Below are 20,092 nucleotides of genomic sequence, written 5' to 3'. Positions count from 1 at the left end.
TCTCCGCGTCGGCGAGGAGACGTTCGTCGTCCCGCCGGGGGCGGAGCGATAGAGGATCTTGGTGGAGGGGGAGAGCCTTGATGCGGAGGTTCTCGCTGGTGTTGCTCCCGACGCCCCCGTGGGGCCGGAAGCCGGCAGCGAAAAGCTTAACAACGAGTAGCTCTTCCTGTCCATGAGGGACCACGCCAACCAGCTCCAAGCCTTGTATCGTGCTAGGAGGGAGAAATTGGACTCCCGGGAGGCGGTCATCAAGGCGACGAAGGAGGCGTTTGAGAAGCGTTTCAAAGAAACGCGGGCTCATTTCTACGAGGCCTACAAGGCGCTGCAGAGCTAGTGCGAGAAGCTGAAGGCTGAGGACCAAACGCTCAACCTCTGGTCAGATGACATCCAGAAGGAGGAGGAAGAGTCTCGGCGTCGAACTTTAGCCGATGAAGCCCGCCTCACCAACATCCGGATCGGCCTCGAAGACCATGAGAAGGAGCTCGCCGCTCGCGAGCGCGCGCTCAGCGAGTGGCTCCACGCCAAGGACGAGGAGGTCGAGAAACTGGTGGCGCAGCGTACCAAGGAGCTGGTAGACTAGTTCAAGAGCGACCTCGATGCTCAGGCTTCGGAGTATTCCAGCAAGCTGTAGGAGGTAACCGACCGAGCGTCCGCCGCCCAAGTTGCGGAAGATGGGCTCGTCGAGATGGTGAAAGAGCTCAAGGAAGAGCTCGATGGCCTCCGTGACAAGGTATCGACGCTGTCCTCTGTGATGGACAAGGCCCTTGCCATCTTGAAGGATGCTGAGGCTGCTGCGGTTGACAAGGCCGCCCAGCTTCATAGCACCCATGCCTCCCTGGACGCCTTGCAAAACATATTGACTCCTATGGAGGAGGCACTCAAGGACGGTGCCGCCCGGGAGGAGGATTTGACTCGGAGGCTCCAGGTCATGGTGGAACAGCTCGATGCCGCTTCCGTCGACCAGAAAAAGTACGTGAAGGTCGTCAAGTTATGGACGGAGCGCCTCGTCAATGTTGCGTCTGCCATTGCCGACTAGCTGGCCACCATGGATCTCGAAGGTCCCAGCTATTCTCCTTCCCGAGGGGCTCCTCCGAGAGTTAATTTGGCCTTGTTCTTCAAGAGCCTGACTGACGCCCTGAAGCTCCTTCAGACCGACGAGGCGATGCGGCTGGCGAGCGAGGCCCGGTGGCTGTGCCGGAATGTCCTCCTCAAGGTGCTCACCAAGCTGGCGTACAGGAACCCTGATCTGAATCTCACCATGGTACGCCTGCCGAAGGACGTGGACCCCAAGCCCTTTGAAGAGAAGGTGATGTCTATCGTCGACATGGTAGACAAAGTTAAGAGAGTGCATGGTTCACGTCGGTACTAGCCCCCGTGCTCCTTGCAACTTCAATCTGTACTTTAAACATAATTATTGTTATTTGTAGTATATTTAGTGCTTCGTTTGGGATGGTAGTGCTTCTCTTCCTCTATTACCCCCTGCTCTCCTTCCTGCGATACCTTGCCAGGGGTCGTCACTACCGGCAGGATGCTCAGCTCCCTTCCGGACTTTGCCATGGGTCGCCGAGCACGCTTTTTACAAAAGAGGTATGCCGGACAAGCCACCCCAGTTGTTGAGCGTGCCTCGAGGCGATGCCTGGAAGGCTTGTGACAGTGATCCCCGGCGCACAGGTTTTTCCATGTGGTAAAATTGAGGATGTTTTGAGAGGCGAGGGATGTACTCACCCAATGACTTACTCAAAGTGTTTGCAACTTTTCTGCCGGCTGCGCTTACTTTTTCGGCCTTGAGCGGATTATCTTGGCTGATGCTATTGTTGTAGGCGTCCCCAATATCTCCCCCCCGGCAAAGCTATGCGCGGGGTTATACCTGTCTTTCAAGGGAAAGAAGAAAGGGAAAATATATGCCGGGGCTATGGTCCCCTTGTTAATTTATGCGTTTCACAAAATCATAGATGCATGCATGTTTTCTATGATGATAATCTATATGATGATGCGAAACAGTATGCTTTATTTGACTGCACTCAAGGTGTTTGCCTGGCTTTGTACAAAGGATTACATGCAACTTTGGCAAGACTTGTACAAAAGGTGGTCGCCGGTCGGCCCGACAACCTCTCCCTATAGGTAGAACTTTCGAAGATGCTCTATATTCCAGGAGTTGCTCACCGGTAAGCCATTTTCGGTCTCCAGGCGGACAACGCCGGGCCTGGTGACTCGCACTACACGATATGGGCCTTCCCACTTCGGCGTCAACATGTATGTATTCTTGGCCGACTGAACATGCCAAAGAACAAGGTCGCCTTCCTCAAAACTTTTGGCTCGTACCTTGCGGCTATGATAGCGGCGCAAGGCTTGCTGGTAGCGAGACGCTCGCACAGCCGTGTGAATCCGGCTCTCGCCGAGGAGCACTGTGTCGTCTGGACGCAATTGCTCTTTCTCAAGCTCATCATAAGCGAGCACCCGAGGTGATCCAAAAATGAGTTCCGTGGGATGAAATGCTTCTTCCTCGTAGACTAGGGAGAAGGGTGTCTGGCTGGTTGTTCGATTTGGTGTGATTCTGATCGACCAAAGAACCGTCGGCAGTTCATCAATCCAGTGCTTTCCATGCTCGCGTAGCATGGCGAATGTTCTGGTCTTGAGCCCGCGCAGTACCTCAGCATTTTCTCGTTCGGCTTGACCCTTGCTCCTAGGGTGAGCGGCGGAAGCGAATCATATTTTGCTGCCGAGGGCCTGGGCATATTGCATGAAGACGAGGCTCATCAACTGGGTGCCATTGTCGGTAATGACCTTGTTCGGGACGCCAGAGCGACAGACTATCCGTTTGAAGAACTTGACGGTTGATTGCGTTGTCACCTTTCTTGCTGGCTCCACTTCTGGCCACTTTGTGAACTTATCGATTGCGACATACAAGTACTCAAAGCCCCTGGCGGCGCAGGGGAAGGGCCCGAGAATATCGAGCCCCCAGACCGAGAATGGCCATGAGAGAGGGATCGTTTGGAGAGCTTGTGCTGGATGATGAAGCTTTCTTGATTGGAACTGGGACGCTTCACACTTGGCCAGAAGAAACCTTGCCGAAACGCCTTGCCGGCAAGGGCCCTCCACCCTATGTGGAATCCACATATTCCTCCGTGTATTTTGGCCAACAGCTCCAGTCCTTCCTCCTGGGGAATGCACTTCAGCTTCACGTCGTTCAATCGTCTTCTATAGACGGCATCATCCAGGAATTGATACATGCTTGACTAGCAGGCTACTTTTTATGCTTCTTCGAGTTCTTAGGGAAATTCCCCAGTTTGGAGGTATCGAACTATGTGCTATGCCCATGCCGGAGCATGGAGCCCGATGGCGAGGACCAATGGCATGTCTTCTGCCGGGGTGGGATCCCCCTTGTCAGGCTTTGCTTCTCGTCCGACAACTTCTTCCCTGGCAAGGTTCTTGCCGGGGCTCCTTGGATGGTTTGCCGGGAAGTACTTGCTGGAGTTAAGCTTCGTCCTCTTGTCCAGCTTGGTTGATGGTGCCACAGAGGGTTGAGTCAGCCGTAGCATGAAAGTTTGTGGTTCCACAGGAAGTTTAACTCATGCACGCTTTGACTGGTCATCCGCGATGGTGTTTTCAGCACGGGGTACGTGCTCCATTTGTAGATTGTTAAAGCGTTCCTCCAACTTTCTCAACTCCTCCACGTAGGCTTCCATCAACGGCCTTTGATAGTGTTTGTTGACTTGCCGGATGACCAGCTAGGAGTCACCTCTGATGATGAGCTTCTGAATCCCGAGATATGTCGCGATCCTGCGCCCGGCTAGCAGCCCTTCATATTCTCCAGTGTTGTTGGTTGAATTCTCCTGATGGAAATACATCTGGATCACATAATTGAGATGCTCTCCGGTAGGTGCGACCAGCCGCATGGCAGCTCCGGTGCCCTGGAGGGAGAACGCTCCATCAAAGTACATGACCCATTCCTGACCCAATTCCCTGCCCGGGAGGGTTGATTCTGGTATTTCTTCGTCTCGCGTTGGGGTCCATTCTGCAATGAAACCCGCCAAGGCCCTGCTGTGTATGGTCGAGGTTCTTTAGAACTTGAGGCCGAAGCGGGACAATTCCAGCGCCCACTCCACTATCCTACTGGTCGCATCAGGGTTTCGCAGAACCCTTTGCAGGAGGAAGCGAGTGACGACGGTAATTTCACGTGCTTGGAAGTAGTGGCGCAACTTCCTTGGGGCCATGAGGAGGCCAAAAAGCAACTTCTCCACTCCGGAATGTCTCGTCCTCGCCCCTTGTAAGAGGGAGTTGACGAAATAGATTGGGCGTTGCACCAACTTCTTCTTTCACACAGTCCCGCTGGTTGGTGAGGACCTCTCTTGGTTGCCCTCTGATTCCGTAGGGGGCCCTCGTTCGTCATCGTGCGCATCCTCATTGAGTGGCGTCGCCTTTGCCGGGGCTTCGTCATCCTCCTCCCTCTGTGCCACCAAGGCAGCACTGACCGCCTGGTTGGTTGCTGCTAGATACAAGATCAATGGATCTTGGGGTCTAGGGGCCACCAGCACGAGTGCGGAGGAGAGGTATTTCTTTAAATCTTGTAGTGCCACTTCCCCTGAGGAGTCTACTTCATCGGCCCCGCCTTCTTCAGGATTTTGAAGAAGGGGAGGGTGTGCTTAGTGGACTTGGAGATGAACCGGCTTAGAGCAGCTACACAACCGGCTAGGCGTCGCACATCCTTGACGCGCTTCGGTGACTCAATCTGCTCGATCCCATGTTGGGACATGAAGAATACGAGAAGCTTGCCGGATGGGACACCAGAGACACATTTCTCTGGTTGAGCTTGAGGTTGATCTTGCAGAGGTTGGCAAACGTTTCTTCCAGGTCTTGCACAAGGGTCGACCCGCCGTTTGTTTTGACCATTATGTCATCCATGTATGCTTCCAGATTTCTATGGAGTTGGGGTTCAAAACCAATTTGGATCACCCTTGCGAAAGTCGAGCCGGCGTTCTTCAACCCAAAGGGCATTCTCACAAAGCAGTATGTGTCGTATGGGGTGATGGACGTGGTCTTTTCTTCATCTTCCTCGGCCATGTAGATCTGGTGATAACCGGAGTAGGCGTCGAGGAAGGACAGCAGGTCACATCCGGCAGTGGAGTCGACAATCTGGTCCATGCATGGTAAGGGGAAGGGATCCTTGGGGCAGGCCTTATTGACGTTGGTGAATTCGATATTAAGCCGCCATTTCCCCTTTGCCTTGCGCACAACGACTGGATTGGCCAACCATCTTCGATGGATGACTCCTCTGACCAAGCCCGCTGCTTCTAGCTTCTTGATATCCTTGGCAATGAACTATTGCCGCTCCATGGCGTGTTTCCTCACCTTCTGCTTGATCGGCCGCGCGTGTGGACAAACAGAAAGGTGGTGCTCAATCACCTTCCTGGGAACGATGGGGATATCTGACGGTTGCCACGCAAACACATCAAGATTTTCCCGTAGGAAGGTGATGAGCGTGCTTTCCTATTTGCTGTCGAGGGTGGAACTAATGGTGAAAGTTCTACCCGAGCCATGTTCCTTGGCTGGCACCTTCTTGGTCTCAGGTGGAGCAGCCCTGGACTTTTTGCTTTGGGGGCGGAGCTTTCAGGTGCGTCCTTGCCGGCAGCACAACATTCTGACGAGGTGAGCTTGCGGGGGTCGATGAAGGAGGTCCTCTTGCTGGACTTCTTATCCCCTGGGATCTTCATGGAGGCGGAAGGGGCCCTGATGGCAGGTGCCGCCACGGCCTTTCGGTAGAGGCGGTCGGTGCACCGGAGGGCGTCCTTGTTGTTGGCGTAGACGACGATGACACTGACCGGGCCAGGCATCTTCAAGGTACCGTAGGACGCCACGAATTTGGCCAGCGTAGGGCGCCCCAGGATCCCATTGTACGTGAACGGGTTATCAGCGACGTCGAAGACGACATTTTCCGTTCGGTAGTTTTGATCACTCCCGAAAGTTACCGGCAACGTGATCTTTCCCTTAGGTTGGATCTTCCCGGGGTTGATCCCTTGGAACGTGCCCGTGTCTTCAAGGTCTTCTTCGGGGATCTGCAGCTTTTGGATCACATCAGAGGAGATAAGATTTAGGCCAGCCCCTCCGTCTACCAGCATTTTTGTCACTCTGAGGTTGCCGATCGTTGGTGATACCAACAACGGCAAGCACCTCACCGCAGTGACGCATTTGGGGTGGTCCTCAGAGTCGAAAATGATCGGTGTCTGTGACCATCTCAGGGGTTTGCGGATGCCGATGGAGGGCTATGCTGCAATCACTTCGCGCCCACTTCTTGAGCTGGCGATGGGAAGAATGCAGCGAGGCACCTCCTTCAAGGCACATCATGTCCGTTTCCCTCTGGAATTCATGGTCGCTGGAGTTATCGTCGGGGTAGTCTTCATCATCATCGTCCTCCATCTTTTCCAGCGGTTGTGCGGGCCTTGCTTTCTTGCCTTTGAACTTGCCGGGGCACCCCTCTTGGGCGCCTTTCTTCCCGCCTGGCCCTTCCCCACCTTGCTGGGCCTTCTCCTTGTCGCGCATTTGGTATTCGGCTCTCTTCTTCTCGGCAAGCTGTTCAACCTGCCAACAGTGCTGGAGGTCGTAGCCCTTGGAGCGGTGGATCTTGCAGTACCGGGCGCCGGAGCAGTCTAGTTTCTCAGCGGCAGCCAAGGCCTGGCAGGAGCCACACCCGACAGCATCCTTGTCGGAGGTCTCTGCTTTCGCCTTCTTGGTGGAGTCGGCATCGCCAGTCGCCTCGACGTCAAACACGGTCTTGCCGTTCTACTTCTTGTTATGCCGCTTTCCCCCCTTGGTGGGGACGTAGGCGTCTTCATCATCGGAGTCGGCTTCGACACCGGCGTTCTCGCCGGGAAGCCTCCTTCCTTCTTCTTCACGCGCGCATCTATCCGCCAGAGCATAAAGCTCGGTGACATCGCAGACTATGTTCATCGCCAACTCTTCGCGCATCTTTCGATTGCGCACGTTCTGATGGAATACGCTGATGACGGCAGCTGGGTGAACGTCCGGGATGTTGTGTTCGATGCGGCTAAACCTCTGGATGTACTTGTGTAGGGATTCACCCTGCTTTTGGAGGATGATGTGCAAGTCGCTTTCCTGACCAGGAGCTCGGTGGCCACCAGTGAAGGCGCCAACAAAGTCGTGGCACAATTTTTTCAAAGAGGAAATGGAGTTCTTGGGGAGGTGCATCAACCACGACCTATCGTTGGGCTTAAGCACCAATGGGAAGTAGTTGGCTTGTATCTTCTCATCTCGTCCCCCGGCAGCCTGCTCCGCGATGGTGTAGATGCTGAGGAACTCCGACGGGTGGGTCCTGCCATCGTACTTTTCCGGAATCTCCGGCTTGAAAGTACGGGAGCTGGGCCACTAGACTCGCCGTATTCATGGGTGAAAGCTGGACAACCCACGTCGTAGGGCAGGTCGCCATGGTACCCTGAAGCTGGCGTGCCAGCAGAGGTCCCAGCGTGCATATCCGATTGGCGGCGCATCTCGCGTCGTCGCTCGATGAGGGTGCGGGCGTCTTCTTCGCGTCACTCGCGGAGAATGTTGATTGACACTCTCTGGCAATGGGTAGACGAATGCTATTCTTGATTGCTCAACAATTAGAAATTGTCTTCCAATAACCCACCAGCGCGTGGGATCGAGGCAATTTTCGAGGGTAGAGTATTCAACCTAAATTTGTTGGTTCACCAATAGGAAGTGAGAGGATAATCTCAAGTATGAGCAGCTGAATGTGTCAGATTCAACCACACCTGAAAGATTAATATCTGTAAGCAAAGTATCAACAGCAAAGTAGCATCAGAGCAAGTAACAGCAGCAGCAACAATAGCAAGTAACAACAGTAGCAAGTAGCAACAGCAGCAAGTAACAGCAGAGCAACAGTTGCAAGTAACAGCAGCAGAGCAAAACAAGTAACAGCAGCAGTGGGACAAACTCGTAGGCAATGGGTCGGTTATTTGTTTGGATGATATTCATCATGCAACAGTTATAACACGGAGAGATAAGTGGCTAGCTCCTGTTCGTCAATGTGATGTAGGCATGCATTCCGTGTGTCGTCATACGTGCTTAGGGAAAAAACTTGCATGACATCTATTGTCCATCCCTCACGTGGCAGCGGGGTCCAAATGGAAACTACGGGATATTAAGGTTCTCCTTTTAATAAAGAACCGGACCAACGCATTAGCACTTGGTGAACACATGATCTCCTCAAACTATGGTCATCATCGGGAGTGGTTCCGGTTATTGTCACTCCGGGGTTGCCGGGTCATAACACATGGTAGGTAACTACAACTTGCAAGATCGGATCTAAAACACACATATATTGGTGACAACATCATAAATTCAGATCTAAAATCATGGCACTCGGGCCCTAGTGACAAGCACTAAGCATGGCAAAGTAGTAGCAACATCAATCTCAGAACATAGTGGATACTAGGGATCGATCCCCGTCAAAACTAACTCGATTACATGATAGATCTCATCCTACTCGTCACCGCCTAGCGAGCCTACGAATAGATTACTCACGAACGACGAAGAGCTTCATGGAATTGGAGAGGGAAGACAGTTGATGATGACGATGGCGACGATTTCCCCTCTCCGGAGCCCAAAACGGACTTCAGATCTGCCCTCGAGATGAAGAACAGGATGTGGCGGCGCCTCCGTATCGCAAACACGACGAAATCTTCTCTCCTCATTTTTTCTGGGACGAAAGTGAATTTATAGAGCTCAGCTTGGGGGCGGCAGAGCCACGTGGGCCCCACAAGCTTGCTAGCCGCCACCAGGGGGGTGGCGGCTACAGGGCTTGTGGCCCACTGGCCCATCCCCTCTGGTGGATCTTTGTGCAGGTATTTTTCATATTTTCCAGAAATATTCTCCGTATATTTTCAGGACGTTGTGAGAACTTCCATTTCTGCACAAAAACAATACCAAGGCAATTCTGCTGAAAACAGCGTTAGTCCAGGTTAGTTCCATTCAAATCATGCAAATTAGAGTCGAAAACAAGGGCAAAAGAGTTTGGAAAAGTAGATATGATGGAGACGTATAAACTCCCCCAAGCTTAAAACTTTGGCAAACTCTGTTTGATCTTATTGTTGCAACTATGTCTAACTCATAACCAGAATTTCCACAAGATCACAAGTTAACCACATAGGCAAGTGACACAAAGTTCTCACGGTAAACAAATATCAATGGCATAATCAGCTAACGAGCAAATAATAATGAGTTTCCAATACCAACACTTCAATCAAAACAAGCATGAAGCAATATGAATAGGTGGTATCTCTCTAGCTCTTCTGAGACCGCAAAACATAAATGCAGAGCACTTTCAAAGATCAAGGACGGACTAAACATTGTAATTCATAACAAAGAAGATCTAGTCATAGTCATACTCAATATCAATCAAAATCAAAGCATAAAAATGACAGAGGTGCTCTCTAATTGGTGCTTATATAAGAGGAGGATGACTCAACAGGAAAATAAATAGACATGCCCTTCGCAGAGGGAAGCCTTGATTTGCAGAGGTGCCAGAGCTCAAGCTTTGAAAAGATAGATAATAATTTTGGGTGGCATGCTTTCATTGTCAACGCAATGACCAAGAGTTCTCAATATCTTCCATGCTACTCATGCTATAGGCGGTTCCCAAATAGAAAAGTAAAGTTTTAACTCCCCCACCACCAATCAAACACACTCCACGGCTAGCCGAATCCTTGGGTACCGTCCATACTAACATCAATCCGGGGGGAGTCTTGTTTTATAGTTATGTTTTTGATTTAAGCGTGGAACTGGGCATTCCAATTACCGGCCCCTTTCTCGTGAATGACAGTGAATAAACACATGTCGAGGATAACACTCCTAGCATGGAAGATACCAATAGCCCCCTGTCACCACATGAGCGGTTCGGGCATGCAAAACATATTATTTCTTGATGGTTTAGAGAGTGGGACATGCAAATTTACTTGGAACGGCAAGTAGATACCGCAAATAGGTAGGTATGGTGGACTCTCATGGAAAAAAAATTGGGTTTATGGAAGTGGATGCACAAGCAGTATTCCGCTTAGTACAAATGAAGGCTAGCAAAAGACTAGGAAGCGACCAACTAGAGAGCGACAACAGTCATCAAGATGTAATGAGTTTGACTAACATTGAATGCAAGAATGAACAAGATATAAATCACCATGAACACGAACATCATAGAGGCTATGTTGATTTTGTTCCAACTACATGCATGAACATGCGCCAAGTCAAGCCACTTGAATCATTCAAAGGAGAATACCATCCTATCATACTACATCATAGTCATCTCAAAATCTATGTTGGCATTCAAGACAAACCATTATAAGCTCTCAGCTAGTTAAGCATGGCATCAGAAACTATGATCTCTAAGTTGTCATTGCAAACATGGTTCTCTCACAACAAAGCTAAATCTGGGATGACAAGCTAGTCAGATTTACAAAAACAAAATAGATAGAGTTCATACCAGCTTTTCCAGTCTCAGTCACTTCATCATCTATCATCATTATTGCCTTTCATTTGCACGATCGAATGATGTGAACAATAATAAGAGCGCTCGTGCATTGGACTAAGCTAAATTTGTAGGCAAACAAAAAGGATAAGACAAAGTAATATGGCTCTTTGAAAGCTAAACAGGTATGCATGCAAGAACCACTAAACATTGTAACCAATATCTTCTACCTTCACCCAAAGAAAAAGAAAACAATTTACATGGGAAAGCTCCCAACAAGCAAAATAAGAAAGAAAAATATTTTTGGGTTTTCTCAAAAGGGAACAAAACAAGAAAACGAAAATAAACTAGCATGGATAATATAGTGGCAAAGTGTGAACACCGACAAACAAAGTGAAAGCATAAGCATGAATGTAAGGTCAGTGAGAACACATACTCCCCCAAGCTTAGGCTTTTGGCTTAACTTGGTATACTCCCATGGATGGTCCTAGCGAAACCCAAAATCATAATGGGTGTTATACGAGAGTGCTGCAACCACTGCCTGAATAGCTGCCTCACGAAGTCGAGCAGCCGTCGCCTCCCTCTCATACTCCTCTGCCTCTCCTATGGTTATGTAGTATCTTCGTTTTACTTGAAAGTCAAAGAAAGCAGGAGCAGGAAGGGTAATATGGAAAACACGCTGCCGGTTAAATATCAAGCGATATAGGAGGAATCAATTATCCCTCTCAAGGAACTGGTAGCGTGTTAGAGCGACACGATCAAGTTAGGTTGTACGGAGAGGAGGGTCTTCTGAACGGATGGATACTCCAAGAAAGTTTCCTAGGTGTGTAGCATAAATACCACCAACGAAATCCCCCTCAATGGCATTATTATTCAGCCTCCTTGCTATTATAGCTCCTATATTGAAGCACATGTCACCTGTTACTGCGCTCTTAAGGATACCAAGGTCGAAAGCGCATAGGTGACAATGTGCACCCTTGCCGTTAATGCACCTACCTATGAAGAGGGCAAAGTAGTGCAAGGCAGGGAAAAGGATGCTTCCTATGGTGGCTTGTGTGATATCTCTGGTTTCTCCAACAGTTATACTAGATACAAAGTCTCTGACCGAAGACTTAGAAGGATCATTAATACTACCCCCATCGGTATCTTGGAAATCCTATTGAAATCCTCCAAATCCATGGCGTAGGATTTATCATACAGATCAAACAGTATGGATGAGTCACGGCCAAATGAAAATTTAAATCTACACACAAAATAGGCAGTGAGCATAGCATACTATTCACATTTATCTGAGAGGAATTCTTCTAACCCGGCATTGTGGACAAGTGTGTCAAACTCATCCTTGAAGCCTGCTTTGATCATGAACTCATCGGAAGGCCATTCACATGGTTGTACCGGTGCGTCCCTTAGTTGATAAGGTTCGGGCTCCCGAAAAGAAAGACGGGGACCCTTCTTACTTGAGGAACCACCATGAAACTTCCTCCTGAACATAATTTCCTTTTGCTGAAATTTTTGAAGTTCAAGAGAAAAGTGAAAGAAGACCAACCACACCTTGTAGCAACTACTCCTACTAGTGCCTAGAGACCGTATCACGTGCTAAAACTACTTGGGACCAGCTAAATCAATATTTCTAGCTCAAGAACAGGGTCACCAAGGTAGCAAGAATACGCGAAGGATAAAGCACTAGAGCGAAAACTAATTGGACCAATGGAGGAGTCACTTACCAAGGAGTAATTTCCCCAAAACGGTTCGGAGAATGGTGCTTTGAGCAAGGAGATCGAAAATCACAGCCAAATGAGCAAGAACACGGGTTTGAGCTGCGAAACAATTTTTTGTGTAGGTGGAAGAAGAGGATGGGAGCTGGAATGAGTGGAGGTGGTCCCTATGGGCCCCACAAGATTGCTAGCCGCCACCAGGGGGGCGGCGCCTGCAGGCCTTGTGGCCCACTGGTCTGGCCCCCACGCCAGCTCTTAGGCCCAGTATTCTTCAAATATTCCAGAAAAAATCATACTAGATTTTCAAGACCGTCGGAGCACTTCTATTTTCGGGGTATTTTTCTCCGGGACGCTAAAACAGAAAACAGGAAAAATTAAACTAAATCTATCATTTTTCTTCTAAGAAACAGAAATGAAAGCTCAAAACAGAGGTATGTGACTCTTTGATTCATCCATTTCATGGTCATCGAAAGAAATCCGTCAATCGGGTTGATCAAGTCCTCATGACAAAACCTTCTAAAATTGCAAGAGAGAACGAACAATTTTCGAATAGCCACTAAGTCACCTCAATGGGGATATGTATCTCCCCAACAAGCAAATCATACTCCATCTTGACACGAGGAATAGGGCATTCAAAGCTCCCAATAAGAATAGATGAAGTCTTTTCAATAGCATTGATGCAATGTACTTGATATCGTTTCTTTGGAAAGTGCATTGTATGCTCATTACCGTTGACATGGAAAGTGACATTGCCTTTGTTGCAATCTATAACAACCCATGTAGTGTTTAAAAAGGTTCTTCCGAGGATGACGGCCATGGCATCGTCCTCGGGAATATCCAATATAACAAAGTCTGTTAAGATAGTGGTGTTAGCAACCACAACAGGCACATCCTCGCAAATGCCGATAGGGGAAGAAGTTGATTTGTCGGCCATTTGCAGAGAAATTTCAGTGGGTGTAAACTTATCCAATTCATGTCTACGATAAAGAGAGAGCGGCATAATACTAACACCGGCTCCAAGGTCACATAAGGCAGTTCTTACGTTGTTTCCTTTAATGGAACAAGGTATAGTGGGCACTCCGGGATCACCAAGTTTCTTAGGAGTTCCTCCTTTGAAAGTGCAATTGGCAAGCATGGTGGAAATCTCAAGATCTGGTATCTTCCGTTTATTAGTCACAATATCTTTCATGTACTTGGCCTACGGAGACATTTTGAGCATATCAGTTAACCGCATCTGCAGAAAGATGGGTCTTATCATCTTAACGAACCGCTCAAAATCCTGATCATCCTTTTTCTTGGATGGCTTAGGAGGAAAGGGCATAGATCTCTAAACCCATGGCTCCCTTTCTTTACCATGCTTCCTAGCAGTGAAGTCATTCTTATCGTATCTCTTAGGTTGTGGGTTATTAGGATTAACTATAGGTTCAATCTCCACATCCTCATCATTGCTAGGTTGAGCATTATTATGAACATCGCTGACCATATTATCACATGGTTCATGTTCATCACCAGATTGTGTTTCTGCATCAGACGCATAAATATAATTTGGTTCTTCAGGTGTGACAATATTTGGTGAACTGGCATGTAGGTTTCTATCATCCTTCTTCTTCTCCTTAGGATGACTGGGTGTATCAGCATTAATTCCTTGAGAATCTTGATCAATTCTCTTAGGATGACCCTCATTTTACAAAGGTTCCTGAGTCACTTTGCCTCCTCTAGTAATGACTCTGACAGAGTTGTCATTTAATTCATTGAGCAAGTTATTCTGAGCTTTAAGTACTTGTTCTACATGAGTATTAATCATAGAGGCATGTTTACTCACAAGCTTTAGATCATTGACATTTCTGTCTACACAAGCACTTAAGTGGCTAAGCATACGAGTACTTTGTTCCAAATGTCTGCTAACATAATCATTGAAACTCTGTTGTTTGGCAACAAAGTTGTTAAATTCATCAAAGCATGGGCTAGCAGGTTTGTCAAAAGGCATATCACTCTCATCAAACCTACGCAGAGAATTCACTTCTACTACTTGTATCGGGTTATCGAGACCATGTATCTCTTCGATAGGTGGTATATTTTTGACATCTTCAGATCTAATGCCTTTCTCTTGCATAGATTTCTCGGCTTCTTGCATATCTTCGGGACTGAGGAATAGAATACCTCTTTTTTTAGGAGTTGGCTTAGGAGGTGGTTCGGGAATAGTCCAAGCATTATCGTTGATCAAGATGTTATTCTGTAGGGTCTCATCTTGTTGTACAGTTCGCTCCCTAATAACTCAACCGACACAACTATCTAGGTGGTCCCTAGATGCATCGATAAGTCCGTTATAGAAGATATCAAGTATCTTGTTCTTCTTAAGAGGGTGATCAGGCAAAGCATTCTATAGCTGGACGAGCGTCCCCCAAGCTTGTGGGAGACTCTCTTCTTGGAGTTGAGCAAAGTTGCATATTTCGAGCAAGGCAGCTTGCTTCTTATGGGCAGGGAAATATTTCTCAAATAAGTAATATACCATATCCTGGGGACTACTCACACATCTAGGAGAAAGAGAGGTGAACCAGGCTTTAGCGTCATCCTTTAGAGAGAAAGGAAATAGCTTAAGGATGTAGTAGTGGCGGATCTTCTCCTCACTAGTGAAAAGTGTGGCTATATCGTGTAGTTTGGTAAGATGGGCTACGACCGTCTCACACTCATAACCATGGAAAGGATCATATTCGACTAGAGATATTATCTCAGGATCGACAGAGAATTCATAATCCTTATCGGTGATAAAGATAGGTGAAGTGGCAAACTTCGGGTCGTATTTCATCCTAGCCTTCAGTGATTTTTCCTTCCACTTGAGATGTAATTTCTCAGGGTCATAGGCATCCTTACACGTAAGAAAATCCTCAGCTATCTCTCCCTCCATAACGTAACCCTCAAGTATATCAAGCAATTCATATCTAGGAGAGCTAGATCTAGCAGGAGGAAAAGCAGGTTCTATCTCAATAGTATCGACAGTTTTAGAAGCATCACGAGCGTTGGCAGTAACTCTAGCAATATGAGCATCAAGGAACACCCCTAGTGGAACATCAGGCAAAGTAGTGTCTCTAGCAGTATCAAGCATAGCATCATCGGGCATAGCATCTCTAGCAGTATCAGGCATAGCATCTCTAGCAGTATCAGGCATAGCATCTCTAGCAGCATCAGGCATAGCGGCATCATAAGCATCATCAAGCACAGGCGACATATAAAAGATTTCTAGCAGGAGGTGAGGTCACAAACTTACTCATAACTGAAGGTGAATCAAGTGCAGAGCTAGATGGCAATTCCTTACCTCCCCTCGTAGTTGAGGGAAAGACTTTGGTTTTCAGAGCCTTCATATTCTTCATAGTGATCAGCAGATATAAATCCCAAGTAACTCAGAGAATATAGCAATCCTTCGCCAGCAACGGCGCCAGAAAAATACTGATTGGCACTCTCTCGCAAAGGCTAGATGAATGCTATTCTCGATTGCTCGACAATTAGAAATTGTCTTGCAATAACCCACCAACGCGTGGGATTGAGGCAGTTTTTGAGGATAGAGTATTCAACCCAAATTTTTTGGTTCGCCAATATGAAGTGAGAGGATACTCTCAAGTATTAGCAGATGAATGTGTCAGATTCAACCACACCTGAAAGATTAATATCTGCAAGCAAAGTTTCAACAACAAAGTAGCAGCAGAGCAAGTAATAGCAGCAGCAACAGTAGCATGTAACAACAGTAGCAAGTAGCAACAGCAGCAAGTAACAGCAGAGCAACAGTAGCAAGTAACAGCAGCAGAGCAAAACAAATAAAAGCAGTAGTGGGACAAACTCGTAGGCAATGGGTCGGTGATTTGTTTGGATGATATTCATCATGCAATAGTTATAACATGGAGAGATATGTGGCTAGCTCCCGTTCGTCAATGTGATGTAGGCATGCATTCGGTGTGTCTTCATACGTGCTTAGGGAAAAGAACTTCCATGACATCTATTGTCCATCCCTCCCGTGGCAGCGGGGTCCAAAAGGAAACTACGGGATATTAAGGTTCTCCTTTTAATAAAGAACCAGACCAACACATTAGCACTTGGTGAACACATGAACTCCTCAAACTATGATCATCACCGGGAGTGGTTCCGGTTATTGTCACTCCGGGGTTGCCGGGTCATAACACATAGTAGGTAACTACAACTTGCAAAATTGGATCTAAAACACACATATATTGGTGACAACATAATAATTTCATATCTGAGATCATGGCACTCGGGCCCTAGTGACAAGCATTAAGCATGGCAAAGTAGTAGCAACATCAATCTTAGAACATAGTGGATAGTAGGGATCAATCCCCTTCAAAACTAACTCGATTACATGATAGATCTCATCCTACTCATCACCGCCCAGCGAACCTACGAATAGATTACTCACGAACAACGAAGAGCTTCATGGAATTGGAGAGGGAAGAAGGTTGATGATGACGATGGCGACGATTTCCACTCTCCGGAGCACAAAACGGACTCCAAATCTGCCCTCGAGATGAAGAACAGGATGTGGTGGCGCCTCCGTATCGCAAACGCGATGAAATCTTCTCTCCTGATTTTTCTGGGACGAAAGTGAATTTATAGAGCTGAGTTTGGGGGCGGCAGAGCCACTTGGGCCCCACAAGCTTGCTAGCCGCCACCAGGGGGTGGCGGCTACAGGGCTTGTGGCCCACTGGCCCATCCCCTCCAGTGGATCTTTGCGCACGTATTTTTCATATTTTCCAGAAATATTCTCCGTAAAATTTTAGGACGTTCTGAGAACTTTCATTTCTGCACAAAATCAACACCAAGGCAATTCTGCTGAAAACAGCGTCAGTCCTAGTTAGTTCCATTCAAATCATGCAAATTAGAGTCCAAAACAAGGGCAAAGGAGTTTGGAAAAGTAGATACGATGGAGACGTATCAAATGTCCCGCTGGTCATCGTGGTGGCGGGGGTTGGAACACCCGGTCGAGTCGTCAGAGATGATGACCTGTTGCCGTCGCCGTGGAGGAGAGTGCGGTGGTCGTGGCAGCCCCATCCTTCTCAGTACGGTCTCGAGCGTGCTTGCTGGGGGTGTCGTTTCGACGTCCCCGCTTACTACGGCTGGTTTCCATCAGCGAGTGCGAGGAGGCTTTGGATTGTGGCTCTCCGCTCCCCTTGTTTATCCGTCGTTGGAGGGAATTTTAGGAGAAGCTGCGCTCGCTTCAATACCTCCGCCGTGAGGGGCTCTTACTCCTAACCGTGTTAGAAGGAGCTCCCTGTTGGTCACATGGTGGATAGGCAGCCCGCGCCGTAACAGAGCAGGTACGCCTGCTCGGCCTACCTCGAGAGCGGGGTCCAGGGGTTCCTCTAGGTGGGGGCGGATCGCCGCCCTCCTGGGGCCATCCGTCCTGTGTGTCCTGAGAGGGCCGCGGCGCATGCGCTTGCATGGGCGCCTTGAAAGGCACCGGTGCGTCTTTGGACATGGCCACGCCATCGATTGGTCGCGCGGACGCGTCCTGCGACGTACCGGGGCGAGGATGACCGTCGCGGTCATGGGTGACTCCACTCGCTTGGGTTTGTTCTCCAGAATTCTGCGGAAGCTCGTGGTCTCCGCCTCCTTGTCCTGTGCCCGCGCCTTCTCCTGCCCCCGCCTGGGCCGGAGGGCTGGTTGCGGGAGCGTTGGTCGCCGGAGCACCCCTCCTCTTGGGGGCCATGGCGAGGAAGAGAGAGGTGGTGCGCTGATGGCTAGGTCAGGTTAACACAACCTTCCCCCTACATGGCTCGCCAAAGATGTCGGCGATACTAGGTCGACACCTATGGTAATCAACGTTAAACCATTGTGATCGTTGGGCCGGAGAACGGTGACGTCAAGAGCAGAACTAATGATCAGCCCTCAGCAAGCCTTTTTAACCAGGTTCGGGCCGCCTACACGTAAAACCCTGCCTCTTGCTTGTCTGGTTGTATTAAGTGTTTTGTTGTTTGTTACGGTGACCGGTGATAACCATCTTCTGGCCAATGTCCAAAGAGTCTAACCCCTTGTGGATGAGCTAAGGGCATCCTTTTATAGGCAAAGGGGTCTACTACAGTGCTGAGTGGTAGGTTCATGTGAAGCTACAATGAACCTAAAGCGGTGCTTATCTATCTACCGCGTTGAGGTGCATTAAATACACGTCTTGTCCTTGTCAGGAATGTGCTGGTGAAGACACATGTCTAGGTGTTTCGACACCTGGACGCCGCGCTGGCACATGCGGAATGCGCTGGAACTTGGGGGGCGGTCGCACTACGGCAAGGGCGATTACCCTCTAGTGCCTAGCCCCGTCATCTCGGCAAGGGAGCTTGCCAGGGCCTTGGGTCTTCGTCCCGGTAAGGAAGCTCGCCGGGGGCTTCGCTTGTCATCCCCGCAAGGGAGGTTTGCCAAGGTCTTGTAATTGGTGAGTTCATCACGCCCACCAGACGGGCATGGCCTTGGTCATCTTCCCGGCAAGGCGGTCTTGCCGAGGCCTTGATTATCTTCCTGACAAGACAGGCTTGCCGAGGACTTGATTTTTCCTGGGGGATGCATCGTGTCTGGGTCCAGTCATGCCCGGCCGACAAGGGCTCTTTGCGCCCGTGCCCAAGTCGGGGCACAAGGGACCCCAGTATTTAGTGCACCGACAGGAGCAGTCATCCTGGCAAGGGAGGTTTGCCGAGGTCTTGTACTTGGTGAGTTCATCACGCCCACCAAATGGACGTGTCCTTGGTCATCTTCCTGGCAAGGCGGGCTTGCCGAGGCCTTGATTATCTTCCCGACAAGACAGGCTTGTCGAGGCCTTGACTTGTCATGGGGGATGCATCTTGTCTGGGTCCAGTCATGCCCGGCCGGCAGGGGCTCTTTGCACCCGTGGACAAGTCTGGGGCACTAGGGACCCCAGTCTTTAGTGCACCAACACACGCTCGTATACATGGTCACCAACATTAGCAAAACTTGCCAAACATAAAACACTGGAAAAAGCTAATTGCGGCAATGAAGGTGTCACAAGGCAAGGAGTAATCCCTTAAAATAGTTTCAGAAACAGAGTTCCGAGCAAAGAGATTGAAAATCACTTGAAAATGAGCAAGAACACGGGCTATGAGGCAATAGTAATATTTTAGGGAGGACGGAGAAGGTTGTGGGACCCACGTGCCTAGTCGGGGCGTCCTGTGGGCTTGTGGCTCACAAAGCCACTCCCTGGGGTGTGTCCGGCACCAAACTTTTATTTAATGCAGAAAACAATCGTACTAAATTTTCAGGACATTCCAAGAACTTATATTTTCACGACATTTTTAAATGCATGGGACATTCATAAAAAAGGATAAATATGTCATTCCACTTATTAAATTTCTAGATAGTAGAAAATAAAACAATGGGTAGAGTAGGTGGTGCTCACTAAATTTATCGACCACATGTTCCTCAATGGGGATGTGCATCTCCCCAAAAAAGAATTTCATGTTTCTTTTTTATGGTAGGAAGACGAAATTTAAACCCTCCAATAATAATTGTTGTATATTTCAAAATGGTGTTGATATTCGTCAAAGTTTTTTCTTCGGAAAATAAAATATGTGTTGTTTTAGATTGACATGAAAAGTAACCTTGATTTTGTTGCAATCAATAACAGCCTTGTACTATTAAAAAAGGTCTACCAAGGATAATTGACACATTGTCGTCATCTCGCATCTCACAAATGACTAAGTCCGTCAAGATAGTAATATTTGTAACCACATATGCTAGTACGTATAGTAGTGGATTTATCATCCATTTGCAAGGATATTTTAGTAGATTTAATATTATTCGAATCTAGTATTTTATATAAATAGAAGTGCATAACACTAATAACGGCTCTTAGATCACATAAAGCAGTTTTGTCATAAAATTTTCTTATGGAGCA

The sequence above is a fragment of the Hordeum vulgare genome, chromosome 1H, assembly GCF_904849725.1.
Source record: "Hordeum vulgare subsp. vulgare chromosome 1H, MorexV3_pseudomolecules_assembly, whole genome shotgun sequence".
In the NCBI taxonomy this organism is placed as follows: domain Eukaryota; kingdom Viridiplantae; phylum Streptophyta; class Magnoliopsida; order Poales; family Poaceae; genus Hordeum; species Hordeum vulgare.
This window is presented reverse-complemented; position numbering follows the sequence as displayed.